Source organism: Vanacampus margaritifer, chromosome 13, assembly GCF_051991255.1.
Source record: "Vanacampus margaritifer isolate UIUO_Vmar chromosome 13, RoL_Vmar_1.0, whole genome shotgun sequence".
NCBI classification, from domain to species: Eukaryota; Metazoa; Chordata; class Actinopteri; order Syngnathiformes; family Syngnathidae; genus Vanacampus; species Vanacampus margaritifer.
In genome coordinates, this window is record NC_135444.1 from 1,387,310 (window position 1) to 1,402,903 (window position 15,594).

The window sequence follows — 15,594 nt, forward strand, 5'->3', positions numbered from 1 at the left end:
TCCCCGTCAGTTCCATCTGTGTGTCTGGTCGCTGAGAGCCGAGACCCATTGCTGACTGAGTGCTCGTCTTTGGTTAAGCAGACGATCCTTAATGCCAGGGCTCCGTCCACTCGTTCGCTGTATGCTAACAGGTGGAAGTTGTTTGCGGAGTGGTGTGCAAGCTGCGGGAGGGATCCCGTGATGTGCCCTATTCCCGGTGTTTTAGAATTTCTTCAGTCTGTTTTCGATAAGGGGCGTTCCCCTTCTACGATCAAGGTCTACGTGGCGGCCATTTCGGCCCGCCATGTTGCAGTAGATGGCAAGTTTGTGGGTTGCCATAGCCTAGTGGACTCTTTCCTCAGGGGTGCCCATCGCCTTCGTTCCAGGAACCCACTTCGAGTTCCCACCTGCTCGATGCACTGTGCATGTCCCCCTTCGAGCCATTGAACGAAGGAGAACTTCGCTGGCTGTCTCGTAAGATGGCATTTCTACTTGCGATAGCATCCCCTAAGCTGGTGGGGGAGCTCCATCTGTTAGCCCCGAGTGCCTTCGTTGTTACCCCGACGGGGCAAGGATCACATTGTGGGCTAATGCTGTTTTTTTTGTCTGGCTCTCATGCCAACCACCCTATTTGTCTCGCTCGTTTTACTCCGCAGTTGACGGATGGGGATGACGCTCCAAGTCTTTGTTGTCCGGTGAGGGTGCTCCGCTCTTACTTGGATGCTACGGCATGTTTACGTACATCCACCCAGCTTTTTGTTTCTTACGACGGACCGGATAAAGGAGCTGCTGTTTCCAAGCAACGCCCCTCCCATTGGTTCCGGGATGTGATTCGGCAGTCGTACCGGGTCTCTGGTCGTCCCCCTCCTCCTGGGGTGGGCAGTCACTCCACCAGGAGTGTGTTTATGTTTATGTTTATGGCTTTCTGGTCGTTGCCTTGCACGTTCTCCAGATTCTACAGTTTTGGTTGTCACCACTCAAAATTTTTTGTTATTTTTTGTATTTATAGTATCTGAACAGTATATCATAAAGTATTTGTTTAAATGTATTTTTCGATGATCACTTTGTGCAAAACAAATTTTTGTTATGGTTGTAATGTTTCTGGAGGGGACATTGATAAAGTATTTTCTTTTTATCAACAAACTTTGTCCTAATTTTGTCCTCTGTTTAAAAAGGAAACAATACAAAAACACTTAAAGGTTGAAAATTGATTGTGCATAAGCAATTCAATGATAGAGCTAGATTAATTAAAAAAATATATATATCTTTTTAAATATATATATATATACAACATCATACTCAAAAGTATCAATATCGGTAATACTGGCCCTGTATTTCCTTGGTATCGGATCAATACCAAAATTTGCAGTGTCATACACTACCACTGTCCTTGTGTCAGCACTACACAAAGCTGAGGTTGCTGAGGAGAAGTTGGTAGAAAAGACAACAATAAGTTTACCTTTTTGGCTATTGATGGGTTCTTTTTGCTCAGCTATAATGGAGTATATGGGTATTCTTGCAGTCGGACATTCTGGCTTTGATGTCACCGCCCATAGTAACGTGATGCCATTTTGAAAAGGGGGAAAGCACTTTCCGTTTCCGTGGTCAAGCACTGGATTACAAATGCGTTGAACTTTTCTCTTATTTGCGATTCATCGCCCTTCTGAATGGCTTAAACTGTTGGGGGTTGTACCGCTAGAATGAATTCAAAGCAACATCTGCAGTTCGTCATTGCTCCTCATGAAAATAAAAAGGAGGAAATGGTTGAGACGATACGGGTATCTCACGATTCGATATTGTAGCGATGTGTGGCCCACGATAATGATATTATCATATCACAATACACATGTAGCAATTATTTGGGTTGCCGTAATAGCGAACGAGAAATCTAGACGGTACTGAGGGGAGTTGTAATTTCCTCAGCAACCTCTGGGGGCACGTTGACTTTGCTTGTTTGTAGGAGCAAAATGAACGATAAAAATCCTATTACCAAGTATCCATAATCTGAAGTCTTAATCATGGAGTTCTTTGCTTTAATAAGAGAATTACTAATCCACTCAGTAAACACAAATGATTTTGCAGTAATGGAATTTCTAGACAACAAATTTATGTAGTAAATACACACATATATCAGTCACAGCCTAACCAATTAATGAAACGGAATATTTTTTTTTTTAAATCAAAGATAAAAAGAAAACATGCAACCTACGAACTAAGATAAAAAGGGAATGAAAAAGGTAGATGGGGAATAGAGATGGAAGCGTTTTGACCTGTCAACCATTTTATATTTGAATAAAAGCGTTGCACTAGTGGTATATGGTCAGATTGCAATGAAGGCGCACTTACAGCCTGGTACCGGTGCACGGGACAGAGAGGGGGACTCGGCGAGCGTCGATCCTCAGTTGAAGAAAACTCCATTGGAGGCAATATGGGCGGTCGGCGCATGCACAGCTGGAATGCTGCACTGGAGTCTCTGGCTGATGGTGATGGGCGCACGACTGAGAGGCCGCTGCAGTTTTCCGGTTGGTGGTGAGGTGCGCGCGCGGCGTGTGGAGGCCGCGGCAGGTCCTTGGCTGGCACAAGTCGGCGTCACAAGTTGGTGGTGATGTGCTTGCGCGGTTGAGAGGCCGCAGTCAGTTGGTTTGGGTGCTGCGAGACGTCTCGGGCGCACGGCAGGAGCAGAAATGGGTCGCTGGCGCGCTGCGGCTCGGTGCCTAACAGCCGTCGTGGAACTGGGTTGATAGAATTGACAAGCCAGATGCTTCATTTATCATTTTGAACACATTGCCGCGATCATAAAGTTATTGAATCCGCTAAGTTTACTAATTAGCTCAACTTAGATGGCTGCAGAAGTTACACACATAATTCATTTGAGATAGGTTGCGTACAAAGATAAACAACAGAAGTCACTTGATGTTAATCAAGTACATAGAGTCGGTTTATGTCCCGAATTATGTAGATTTCAGATTAATTACAAGCGGCAGGATTCTTGAGGACAATACCGATAGTGGCCGCTGGAGGGCACTCTTGTACCGTATAACTTCTAAGGGGCGTTGTTTCCAAAAACACATAGCTGATTCCTGTGACCATAAAAGTGGTCTGGGGACTGATAAGCAGTCTTATCGATAGTCTGCTTTAAACAGGCTTTTAGATCTCAGTAGGCGCAGAAGTATGTGTTTCCTGTGGGTTGTAAAAATGAAATTCAGCCCCTGCTGGAGGGAAATTCAAAGAGTCTTTCCTTTTTGACCTGTCTCTGGTTGGTTTGAGAAAACACAGGTTTAAGACACGCACACACATTCCCCAGGGGGATATGTTTAAAAAAGGCAAATAAAATAAAAAATTGAGGGTGATGGGCAATATTCGTTACAGACCCCCCTTCATCAAGAGGGATGAATCTTCAGGATGTCCAGGTCGATGGGTCCAGATGATCTGTGGCAGGGGTCCATGCCACGCTCAGACGGCAGTAGTCCCCGTCACGCTCCACTACAACAAGAAACACATACCACTGGTGCAACTTTACCCTACCCTCTGCAGGGCTATGTGTATGCAGTTAACTGGGTGTGTCTCACTAGGTACTGTATTAGCTATTGAGGAACTCGGGTCCCAGAAACAGGCACAGGCTTGACAGACGCAAAAGAGACGCGAAACTACCAAACAAGAAGCAAAACCTATCATAAGGCTAGTATCAAATCATGCATTAACTAGGGAAATGAAAACCCAGAAAGAGAAATTGAAGAAAAAGAGAGAAAACGGGGAAAAGGCTTTTTGCCTTCTTAAATTCCAAAACCCGGCACTATACTACGGGCCATAATTCTCTTAACAAGACAGGGAGGTTGTCTCAGGCACGTGGAGGTCGAGGAGAATCTCCTCCCCTGGGGGTACTCATTGACGGGAAAAAAGAAGACAAAAAAAAATAAAAGAAAAATCTTAGGTTGGTTAGCGCAACACGGTGGTTGCTAGATGCTAAGCTAACACAGCTCCCTATAGAGTAACTAACTTATCCCAAAGAGTATTCCAACCGACTTTCAAAAGGCACTAAGTACGGGGGAGCTTTTCATAGCTTGCTGAAACATAAAGAACTGATTTCACGCAGCATGTCATTCAGAATCACAACACTTAAAGTGTACATAATCCTTGAATTACAGTTGCCAATCATTTCAGAGTTCATCTAGTCTAATTCCACATAGCGCTTTCGGTGTTACGGGCTAGGATCGTATCCTTAAGTGTTCCACCAAGTGTCGGTAGCCAAATGGGCTGTAAACCATAGTACATTAACTTCTAGTCATTATTAGTTAGCAATCCTAGTTGTTCACACCAGGCGATTCGGCAAAACCATTCCTTGTTGACTCACTACAGTGGTTATACCAAACATCAGAATTGTCATCAGCATCATTTTCTAGTAGCCAATAAAGCATGCGAATTACCTTCGCTCGTTGTGGTATTAAATAGGGGTACATCAGGTTCAACTTTTGTCCAATGGGTGCAGTGGGCTATTGACCCCCCTTACACACACCTGGTGCTTTTACTCATCACAGTCAGTTGGGTCCGTCAACGTCATTCGCCGTCCGGTCATCATTTCAGAGGGGGACACCCCTGTGGATTCGTGCGGGGTGGCTCGAATTGTCAGTATCAGTCGGGTGTCCCAGTCCGCTCTACCTGTCCTGATGACTGCGGGTGATGGCTAATGTGCAACCGGGTCTTAATTCCTAGCATTTGCCAAAGTTGTTGTAGTACCTCAGCTGTGAAGTGGGTGAGTTGACCCGTGAGGGCAACCCGAAACGGGAGAACACGTGATTCATCAGCAGGCATGCGGTGGTGTGCGCGGTGTCGTTTGGAGCAGGCAGACATTCTACCCACTTTGTGAACACGCATGTAAGAAAGTATTTATTTCCTCTGAGCAATCTGACCAAGGGTCCCACCTTGACAGGTGACTCAGGTTTGCTGGCCCGAAATTGGCAGCAAACCAGGCATCCTTTAATGTAGGTTGACACGTCGTTATACATGCGGGGCCAGTACGCCATTTGTTGTAGCGTGGTGACGGTGGCCTTGAATCCACAGTGGCCTGCATAAGACGCGTCGTAGGCATATCTTAGCAAGACCCCCCCCCCCCCTCCTTTGGTTCCGTGGAACCACCAACCGTAGGGCGGGTGGAGACGCGGAGTCACAAAACAGAAAGTCTTTAACCAGACGCAGCCTTTGCAACACGGAGAGCAAGTCTTTCAAGTCGCTGTTGTCACATAACGCGGCATAACTAACACTGTTACTGAGTTCGCCAGCTCGCCGACTGGCGAACTCTACCCCTAAACCTTGAATGTGACCCCACCCAGTGTATATACAAGTGTGTGTGTGTGGTGCATTAAAATAGGGAGCAGGTGAACCGGAGCAGAGGGAAATGATATCCCCACGCTCTGATCCACCCGCCATGTCAGTGAGTGTATGTGGTGCATTAAAAAAATAAATGGGGGGGGGGGCGGTGCGGCGGGGACACGGACAGGGGACCACAGCACTGCTCTATACTGCGGTCTGCCCCAACCGACGACCCCCCCCCCCCCCCACACGACCCCCCCCCCACACACACACACAGTTGTGTGGTGCATTAAAATTGGAGGGGTGTTGTAGGGCGAAGACGGTGTTTACACCCTACCCCACCCCCCCAAAGTGTGTTATGTGCCCTATATGTCTATAAAAGTGTATTGTGCAAAACTAGTGCAGTGAGTTAAGAGGAGCGACCAGCAGGGCCCCCCCCCCCAACCGGGCAGGGGCAGGACGCGCACCCACCCACCAAACCCCCACCCACCACACCGGGACCCCGGCGGGCATATGGGACCAGCCCGGCGGGGCGATAGGGCTCGCCCCCCGGATACTGGGGCCCGCCCAAGGTGCCAAGAGGTCCACCGGAGCACAACAACAACCAACCCACCGACCCCCGGAGCGCAGAGACCCGGGCCACGGATGGAGCCCCTGGCCCAGGGGAGGGGGAAGGGACGGGGGAAGGAGACGACAAGAAGGGCAAGGGGCAGCGGCAGGGCCGCAGAGAGAGGGGGAGAGGGGGAGGAAGGGTGACGAGGGAGAAGGGACAGGGAGGCGGAGGACGGGCGGGGAGAGGCGAGGAGGGAGAGGGAACCACGGGGCACACCGGCGGCCCACAGGCCGCGAACCGCGTCGCCGGGCCCAGAGTGACGGACCGCGCCGGTGCGGCGCTGCCCAGGACACCACGGAACGGGCAAGACGCAGCCGCCACCCAGCAGCCAACAGAGGGGCAGACCCGCCCACACCCAGCCAGGGGGGGCCAGCACCTATAGAATTAACCCACTGGCATGCAGTGAATCCGAATATTAACCCTTAGTGCCCATTGGAGGTGAATCTGCTCCATCCTGTTGGCAGCAACTGGGTTCCTGACTATAAAAACACAACCATTAGTTACAAATTGCCAAATACAGAAACATCAATGTAAGTTATCGCGATGTGGTTTCAGTTTCAATTACATTAGTGTTATAAATTACTGTGGCGCTATGAGATGTTATAGTTGGTTTACTGATTGTTGGAAAAAAATCTTAAATTTAAATCTGCAATAAAAAAACAAAAATCTATCTGCAATAAATGTATAAAATCCAAAATAGTTTTTTGATCGCTGGGGCTCAATAAATCAATGTTCAAGTCCCCACATATAATCCCTCTTTTATTTCCCCCCAACATAGAGAGCCTGCCTTCCATCCACTCATTGAGCCAGGCGCTTTATCTATGCAACTAATCATAATATTGGTTCTATTTCGTCGTATTCTGATACATTCAAGCAGGTTATGAGGTAAGGTGTCTCCCGAAAGTGGCCTTCTGTGCAGCTTGCCGTCCACTCTGTGCACCAAGCAGAGCAGGAGAACGCTTGTCCATATTCCCAACAGCCAGGTTATTCCAGCACGTTTGTTGAGTCGCCCAAGAACAACACCTCTCGTCAAAGATTGAACCCGCCTGAAACATTAATACACTCGGAACAGACAGAGGGAGATGAGATCATACCAAGAGAATACTATCTGCTTGTTGTAATTAAAAAATAATAATAATTTTCTCAAAAAATGTATTTTGTAGTTTTATTTAAATGTGTTCACTACACTATAGCAAGTAGTATTACTATATTTACACATATGTCTACCATAGACTTCTTCTTCATTACATGTTACCTCACATTATGCTTAAAATGTGACAGCTCACAGTCAGCGCCCTCATGGGGAAGTTCTCTAGTCTCAGAACTGGCATGCAAAATGGCCGACTTCAAATTCTGAAATTGGACTCAGACAGAACAAAGGTTTAATCATTTTCACACCTACAAATGAGTCACGAGAGATGCAGGGGGGAAAAATCAAAAATGAAAAGTCTTTTTCAATTAAAATTTGGTTTTATTACTCATTCAACTATATTAAAATTTGGTTTTATTACTCATTCAACTATAAAAAAACAGACCTGATTTTAAAAATAATATGGAGAGTGGCCTGTAGTTAACATCTAGACCTCTATATCCTTCCGCTTATCAGGAATTCCACTGGTACCAACAGATTAGCATCAGAAGAGCCCTGCTATGCACACACAAAAGATAACAACCAGGTGTTACTTGACACAAAAAATCACAAGTCTCCTCTGAAACCACAACTCTCCCCACCGGAGACAAAGGGGAGAGTGGGGGGAAATGGGAGAGAAAAAATAAATAAAATAAAATAAAAAATAAAAAACAAAAACTTATCACACACACATACTCCTGTCCTTTTTATTTATTTTTATCATTCTTCTCTTACCTAGAAGAGAAAAACTTCCATTATGAGGACACATTGCAATCTAACTCCTATCTCACACACAAAACCCCCTCTGGTGGAAGAAGCCACGGCCTCTCCACCTTCCACTCTGACGTCCTCTTTGCATACGCCGACCTCTGCCCCTGACACCTGATTCCTCCTGGCAAGTGTTTGCCCAGTGGCCTGGCCTTCCACAATTGTAACAATAATTCCGATCATATGATGCTCCATTCTGAAACATAATCAAATCTGATCCAACAGTATTAGGGGATGACATGTCCACAGAAGACGAACTCACAAAGTCCTCCTCTTTTTTCTTCAAAGTTTGTAATTGTAGCATTGCCAATTGTAATTCAGTATTCTTACGTTTTTCATTTTTTGATTCGATATCTTTTGCATACCTTCTCAAATGATGTTTAAGATGACTTAACCACCTTACATGTTCGGCGCCTGGCAAGTCCGGATTGGCCTCTATAGCTTGCACAATTGGTTTTGGAGCTCCTTTTAGAATTGCAGACCGAAAAATTTGTGAATACAATACAGAATCGGTCGGCAAGTGTCCAGTCTTTAAAGAGAATTCGGCAAGCGCCCGATCAATGAATCTAGCTGTGTCCTCATCAATTTTCTGAGTGAACAACAAATCCGAAATGACAATTTCTGGAATCGGAAATAATTCACCTAATACTTCAAAAAGTGACAAATAATTGTCACGTGTTTCACCATCCAGTAGAGAAGGCATCCCAGAATTAGACATTAAGACTTCAAGTTGAGACAAAGGACACGCCTGTGTTAACAATGCACGCACATCCCCCGCTGTCAAAATCTGACCTATCACCTCTCTCTGCAAAGACCTCAGCCAATTCTGCCCCGCCCCCCCCCCCCCCGCCCGCAATGGCGGCAGTCTTTGTAGCAACACGCTCAGATCTAAAGGCAGAATTGGCTTATATATCGTAGCAGAATTTCTAGTGGCCGGATCAACTTTTGTCAACATGGGTGCCTGCAAACTTGTCTTAGAGCGAGTCACTATTTCATTAGAAGCACTGTCTAAAAGTCCGTCTGACACACTGAAGTCACATGACCCAAAAACATTCTCCACCGCACGTTAGCTTTGCCAATTTCCTATGTATATCTTCAATTTGATAGCTATTAGCAACAACAGATGCTTCTCCGGTCATTTCATGGTCCCGCTGTCGGAACAATTCCTCACGTTCGGCCCTCAAAGCACGATTTCGTTCAATCAATTCATCTCCAGCGGCCTTTTCAAAACGCTCCAGAATAGTACGCTATCTAGAAAGAATAGACTATGGAATCTCCGCATGCCGAGCCAATTCCAATCCAAAAGCTCTTGCCTTATTTAATCTGTCCTGCGGATCATCTCTCATGGCTAACAATTTATCCAAATGCAATTCCAGCCTCTTCACAGAAGCATTTACGCCAGCAGCTAACGCACTAGCAGCCTTCACAACGGCGTCGCCAGTTAGCGCCTCGTCACAATTCCTCGAATCCCATTTTACAATGAGATTACCACCATTTACTGTCAAAACAGGTGCCTGCAAATCCTGCAGCATCTGAATAGCCGTACTATACGGTGATTCAGTAAACGGGTTCTTAGAGCCAAATCCATCACTCGCACTGGCTTCAGCATAAGCTGGCGGAGCTTTTAACCTAGCCTTAGCCACGCGGTCATCAACCACGTTTCCGTTAGCCGAGTCGTGGCTAGCGGACTCGCTCAACACAGCTTTACGAGCAACTTTCACAGAGCTGCCCAAAGCAAGCATTCTAGCGTTAACCAACATTCGGTCCACGACCTTATATTGTCGTCTAACTTTTCTTCCATTCGAAGAAAATATAGATGTGTTTTTCACAGAGTTAATCAGCGTCTGCCGCTGTTTTACACAAGCAAGTTCTACGGACTTCATCAATGCAATCAAACACACCACAGATTTTAACGGTGGGAACCAACCATTATCACAATTAGTGCGCATCCATTCATTTAAAAGAGTTTTCAACTTACGCCGCCGCCGTGGTGGGAGCGCGTCAATCATCACGAACCTTGCAGCCTTCACTTGTTCGCTTAGCGACAAATTCTGACTATGGACCGGAAGTGTATGCAAATCGAACCATCCTGAGTCTCGGTCGAAAATGTCGTCCATTATATGTAATAATTAGTCGTTATAATATTTATAAAGTCAGTGACGTCTCACTTATGGTACTACAATACAACAGATCAAAACTATTCTCATTAATCCCCCCCCCCAAAAAATATTATTATATTTATATATTTTAGGCATAAAAATCTCACCTAAATTAACTGATTTAATTCATTTAAACTTTTCTCCACTTCTGGATAACATTTATAGTGACTTGGAGCGCTGGAATAATCTTCCTATTTCTCTAATAGGACGAATAGCCACCATTAAAATGAAAGTTTTACCTAAAATAAACTATTTTTTCTCAATGATTCCATTTAAACCTACGGCTAAATGGTTCCAGTTGTTGGACTCAGCCGTAACAAAATTTTACTGGAATAAAAAAAAAGCAAAGATTAGTCTATCTACTCTTCAGAAAAGCAAATCCAAAGGTGGTCTAGAGGCACCAAATTTTATGTACTACTATATAGCTAACCAGCTACAATATATCGTTCTATGGGCACAACCCAACAGAGACACTAACTGTTGGTTGGAACTAGAACAGAAGGATTGTAATAACCTCAGACTTCGAGATTTACTCTTTATTACAACATCGATTAAGCGCCATAATTGTTTTAAAAACCCAATGATTTCCGCCACCGTGACTGCCTGGTGGAAGGCACTAGAATTGACAAAAGCCCAAGTGGAGCCCTGTGGACTTTCTCCCCTATGGCATAACCCCGACTTTCAACTTAACAACCAACCGTTTCATTTAGCTGTGTGGGAGCAGAAAGGAATTACACATCTCCACCATCTCTTCTCAGATAATATGTTTATATCATATACATCCTTGCTCCAAAAATACAATATAAAAAACGGAAATTTTTTACATTATCTACAAGTTAAAAATATGATAAAGAAAAAAATTCCAACACTTCGGGGTACGCTCTGAGGGAATATATAAAGATGGGAATAAAGGAAATAAGGGTTTGAGTAAGGATGTACAAGAATGCAGTGCTTCAGAGTAAACAGGAGCCAGCTTCAAGGACGAGATAAGACCGAAGGCCAGAAGTCTGGGGGAGATTCCAGCCAGAAGCAGCCCGAAAACAACTTGGCGAAGAAAGGACGTCCAATCATAGAGAGCTAAAGTTAAAACTGCAGTAACACATAGCCAATAGAATTATGTTAGGATGTCTTTGTCTTGTGTGATTTGCATATTGTGTTTCGATTCATTGCTGGGGCGTCTCAGATGAGTTTACGTCTGCTGCTTGAGACAGAGGCGTATAGAATTGTATTGGCAAGGACCTGGGACCTCAGCTGTTTGTATTAGATTTGTGTATTAGGAATTAAAATCCACTCGTGCGAAAATGCCGGCTTCCTGAACCCTTTCTATTTGCAAAAAGAGCTCGCAAATTGTTGGATGCATGTGGCAACGTGGTAAGGTCACAAATTGGAGTCAGATTATTAACTTGAGTTTATATTAAAATAGTAAAATAATTTCCAACAATTTATGGTGACCTTCGACGTGATGCAAGCGTGAAAGGCGAAGTCCGGGACTTCGAGAAAAACCACAAGAGTCTGGGACTCGGATCTGGGATCCACGTCCACACTCAGGTGACGACCTGAAAAAGCCACACGTCCGATCGGCTTTCCTCTTGGGCCCATACTCAAACAAGGTGAGCAGATTCCTTTTGTTTAAATTCTGCACATTGGCAACGCTAAATTATGAGAGGAAGGAATGTGGGACGTGTCAGTAGGGTTTAAAATCAGGGATTTACCTACTCGAATAAGTTTGGAACTGTTCGTGGTTTGATACGGTTTAAAATCAGGGATTTACGTATAAAGTGTGGACGTTGGTAGGGTGTAAAATCAGGGATTTACCTACTAAGAATAGTTTGGAACTATTCGTGGTTTGATACGGTTTAAAATCAGGGATTTACGTATCTGAGCGGAAGCTGTGTGAATGAAAAAATAAAAAAAAAAACTAAATTTGGATTGCAAGAAAAAGTGTTTGGGGCACGCACGTGTGGATTTCAGGATGGAAGAGGAGAGAAAGAGTGATAATGGTCCCAGGTCCACTGAAGTCTGGTCGGAGATTAACGGTCATTACGCGAAGCTGGAATCACAGTTGATTAGTGGAGTAGAAAATAAGAAAATTAAGAAGGAAAAAGAACGGTGTCAGAAGTTGTTTCTGAAATTACAGAAGGATGAATTGTTTTGTGGAGAATCTGGAACATGGGATATGTCAAAGTTAGCGCGCCAATTACAGAGAAAGGAGAGCAGAATGCTGATAAATATTCGAGATATGAAGGAGGAACAGAGCCAAGTCGGATGGAGGCAGCGTCATAAACTTGGAAAAGAGTTGAAAGATGTCGAGGATGATAGACGCGGCATTCATAAATTGGCAACTATTGCGACTGCGTTGGCGGCGATAAGAGATGAAAAGAGTGAGGATGTAGTGAAAAAAGAGGATAAAGTGATTGACAAGGTTGAAGAAAAGACGGAATGCTATAAAGGCATTTATCCACAATTGCCGAGTTCGGGACAATATGTGTTCGCGCCCCCACCGTATCCGACGGCATCAGTGATGGCCCCCGTAGTAACTTTGGGGGGCAGAATGGTTTTAGATGTGGAAGATGACGGTACACGGATGACGCCAGCAACCATACAGCTGATCGAACAGGCGGTAAACAATGAGAGGAAAAGACTGCGCGATGAGCAGCAGGAAAGTGTGGAGTCGCCCGCGCACACGCCAGGGGCGGTGTTAACAGGAGACGGGGGCAACACTAGTAAAGGGAATAAGAGGTCTTTAAAGTTGATGAGGGAGGAGGCATCGCGGAAGTTGTTTGATGGACATCGAGTGCAAAGTGAGGAGAGAGAGATGTTGGAGAGAATGACTCCTGGGACGCGAAGGCGGGGGCAGGAAACGCCCAGCAACGCGGCTCACAGCGAGGAGCCAGTGGAAAATAGTGAGGAAGATGAGGTAATGTTACGTGAACAGCGGCAAATGCTCAGAGCGCTTAGTGAAGGAGGGGGGATGAGCGATAGTGAGGAGAACAGGCCCAGGGCAGAGCGAAGCTATAATACACGTAGCAGAGGGAAAATGATGACACAGCAGAAGCGGCCTCAAACAATGGCACCCTTAGTGGTGACTCATGCTGGCCGTCATTATGAACCTTTAGTGCTGCGGGATGTCGCTGCATTGGTGGAGAAATTGCCTCCTCTTCATAAAGGGGCACGAGCCTGGATTACTAAATTTTTAGCTGCTATGTCAGGACAGGGAGTAGCATTGGGGGATTTTAGACAAGCTATTTTGGGATCATGTTCACTGATTCAATTACAGAATATTGAGGGGGCAGCTGGCACCCGTCAGCTGGGGAGAGAAACGCCCCTGGCGGAGATCTCGGAGGCGCTGTTTCGGGAGCTAAGGGCGGCCTTTCCCTCCCCAGTGGATGTGATGCCAACAATCTTTAATTATGCAAAAGATGTGACTCCCGAACAACATTATGCTCAGGCATTGGAGCTGTGGATTGAGACCACAGGTAAACACCCAGGCAGCTATCCTGAAGCTGAAATGATGTTCAGGACGGCAATGCTGAACGGCCTCCCAAATGAGGTGCAAGCAATTATGAGAATTGATCCGGACATTTTGGTCTGTCCGGAACCGAGATTTAAGAGGCATTTGATACACCATTGCCGCATCTATATGGAAAAAGCAAATAAAGATCAAAAGGAGACTGACGCTCTGGCGACTAGTTTGGTTAAACTACAGTTGGCAAAGTTGCATGGTGAAGCAAAACAAGAAAAGGTTAAACAAAAACAGATGTATCAAACTCCAGTGGGGGCTGGACGGGGCCGAGGCCAAGGGTTCCGTGGTGGATACAGAGGGCGTGGTCGGGGCGCCCCCCCAGGACGGGGGCGGACTGGGTTCGCCCCAGGGACTTGCTACACTTGTGGGTCCCATGATCACTGGGCACGAGATTGTCATGGCAACCAATCACCACCAGGGGCGGAGCAGCAGAACCAGCAAGCAGGGCCACCACACCAAAGGGGGCCGCAGCAGCCCCGCCCGTGGCCACAGCCAAATCCACAGGGGCAGTATTACCAAGCTGACCCGTGGTACGGCCCAGACGAATAGGGGGGCCTGGGAAGCTCGGGAAGCACTGGCCAGGCAGAGCCAATGCTTCAGTTGACAGTGGCGGACACTCCTGTTCAGATGTTGGTGGACACTGGAGCAACACATTCATCAATCAACATGCCACTGCCAAGTACAGCGTTGTCAAAACGAGTTACAACGTTGGTCGGCTTCTCGGGACGTCCTCAGACTCTGCCCTTTACTCGGCCATTGAAAACGGAAATCACAAACACCGGACAGAAACTATATCATTCATATGTTCATGCAAAGGACACACCCATCAATTTGATGGGCAGAGACATGTTGTCAGCATTGAGAGCCCAGATTTTGTGCGGCGAGAAGGGACTTACAGTGACATTTCCTGACGGACAGGTTCTGGAATGCTCCCAGCCTGTGACACCTCGGGGACAGTGGTTGATGGCACCACTCCCCACAGTACCGGAGACGGCACGAATCTACTGGGCGAGATTGAATCCTGAGACTCCATTTGGGGGAGGTGTCTACTCCACGTACCTCTTGTGGAAACCGTGGATCCAGGCATTGGCACCGTACCACCCCCCAGTGGACCCATTGCATTGCACTCTATATTATGATAGAGAATCAGATGACATATATAGAGATGCGTTTGAAGAAGTTGAGGGAGATGATTGGACATTACAATCACCAAGCATCTTTGTGGGCCCCGAGGGGGTGGCAGCGTATGTACAGTTGTCGCCGGAGCAAGAACAATGGTATCAAATGAGTGAGGAAGGTTTGCCTCACGTGTCACTGGCTGTGTCGCCAGGCCATGAGCCCCGCCAATTGGGGCCCATGGTGAAACGATTAACACAACAACATGACTGGATGATGACTGAGATTCCAAATGTGTGGCGTTCGGCCGCAACCAAAAGTTACAGGATAATGGCGAAAATGGTGGATGAGTCAGACCTTGAATTGGTCTTCCTGGACCGCCATCATGGGCGGGAACAGACGGACCATGAGTCTGCACAGGCGATGCTGGATCAAATGCCACAGACCTTGTGGTCACAGGGTCCATTTGCTGTTGGTTGTTGTCATACGGTTCAGCCGATCCAATTGGAGATTGATTGCTCCAGTCCGGTTCGCCGTCCTCAATATCGATGGCCGAAGGAAGCAGACGAAGGTATGGAGAAGACAGTGGCAGGATTGTGGGATGCAGGGGTGTTGGAAACGTCGGCGTCCTCTTGGAACACACCTCTAAGGCCGGTCCAGAAGGCTGATGGGGTGACATGGAGAATGGCCCACGATTTGCGGCCAGTGAATGACATAACTATAACTCCAGTTTTGCCAGTTCCTGACCCCCATCGCATCCTGTCCTCCCTGGATCCTCAGAAACAGTGGTATACGGTGATTGATCTGGCAAATGCATATTTCTGTTTACCACTGGCTGAGTCAATACGACACGTGTTTGCATTTTCTTACAAAGGGGTGAAATTGCAGTACAAACGACTCCCACAGGGCTTTAAAAATTCGCCGGGACTCTTCAATCAGGTATTGAAGGACTTATTGTCTTCATGTGAACTACCCCAAGGCTCAGTGCTCCTGCAGTATG

The 15,594-nt window shown here is 46.3% G+C and overlaps 1 protein-coding gene across 1 annotated transcript in view; it reads left to right on the plus strand.

Moving 5' to 3' along the window:
- Positions 1–15,594, plus strand: part of gorab (golgin, rab6-interacting) — a 292,517-nt gene that overhangs the window by 211,214 nt on the left and 65,709 nt on the right. The window lies entirely within an intron of this gene.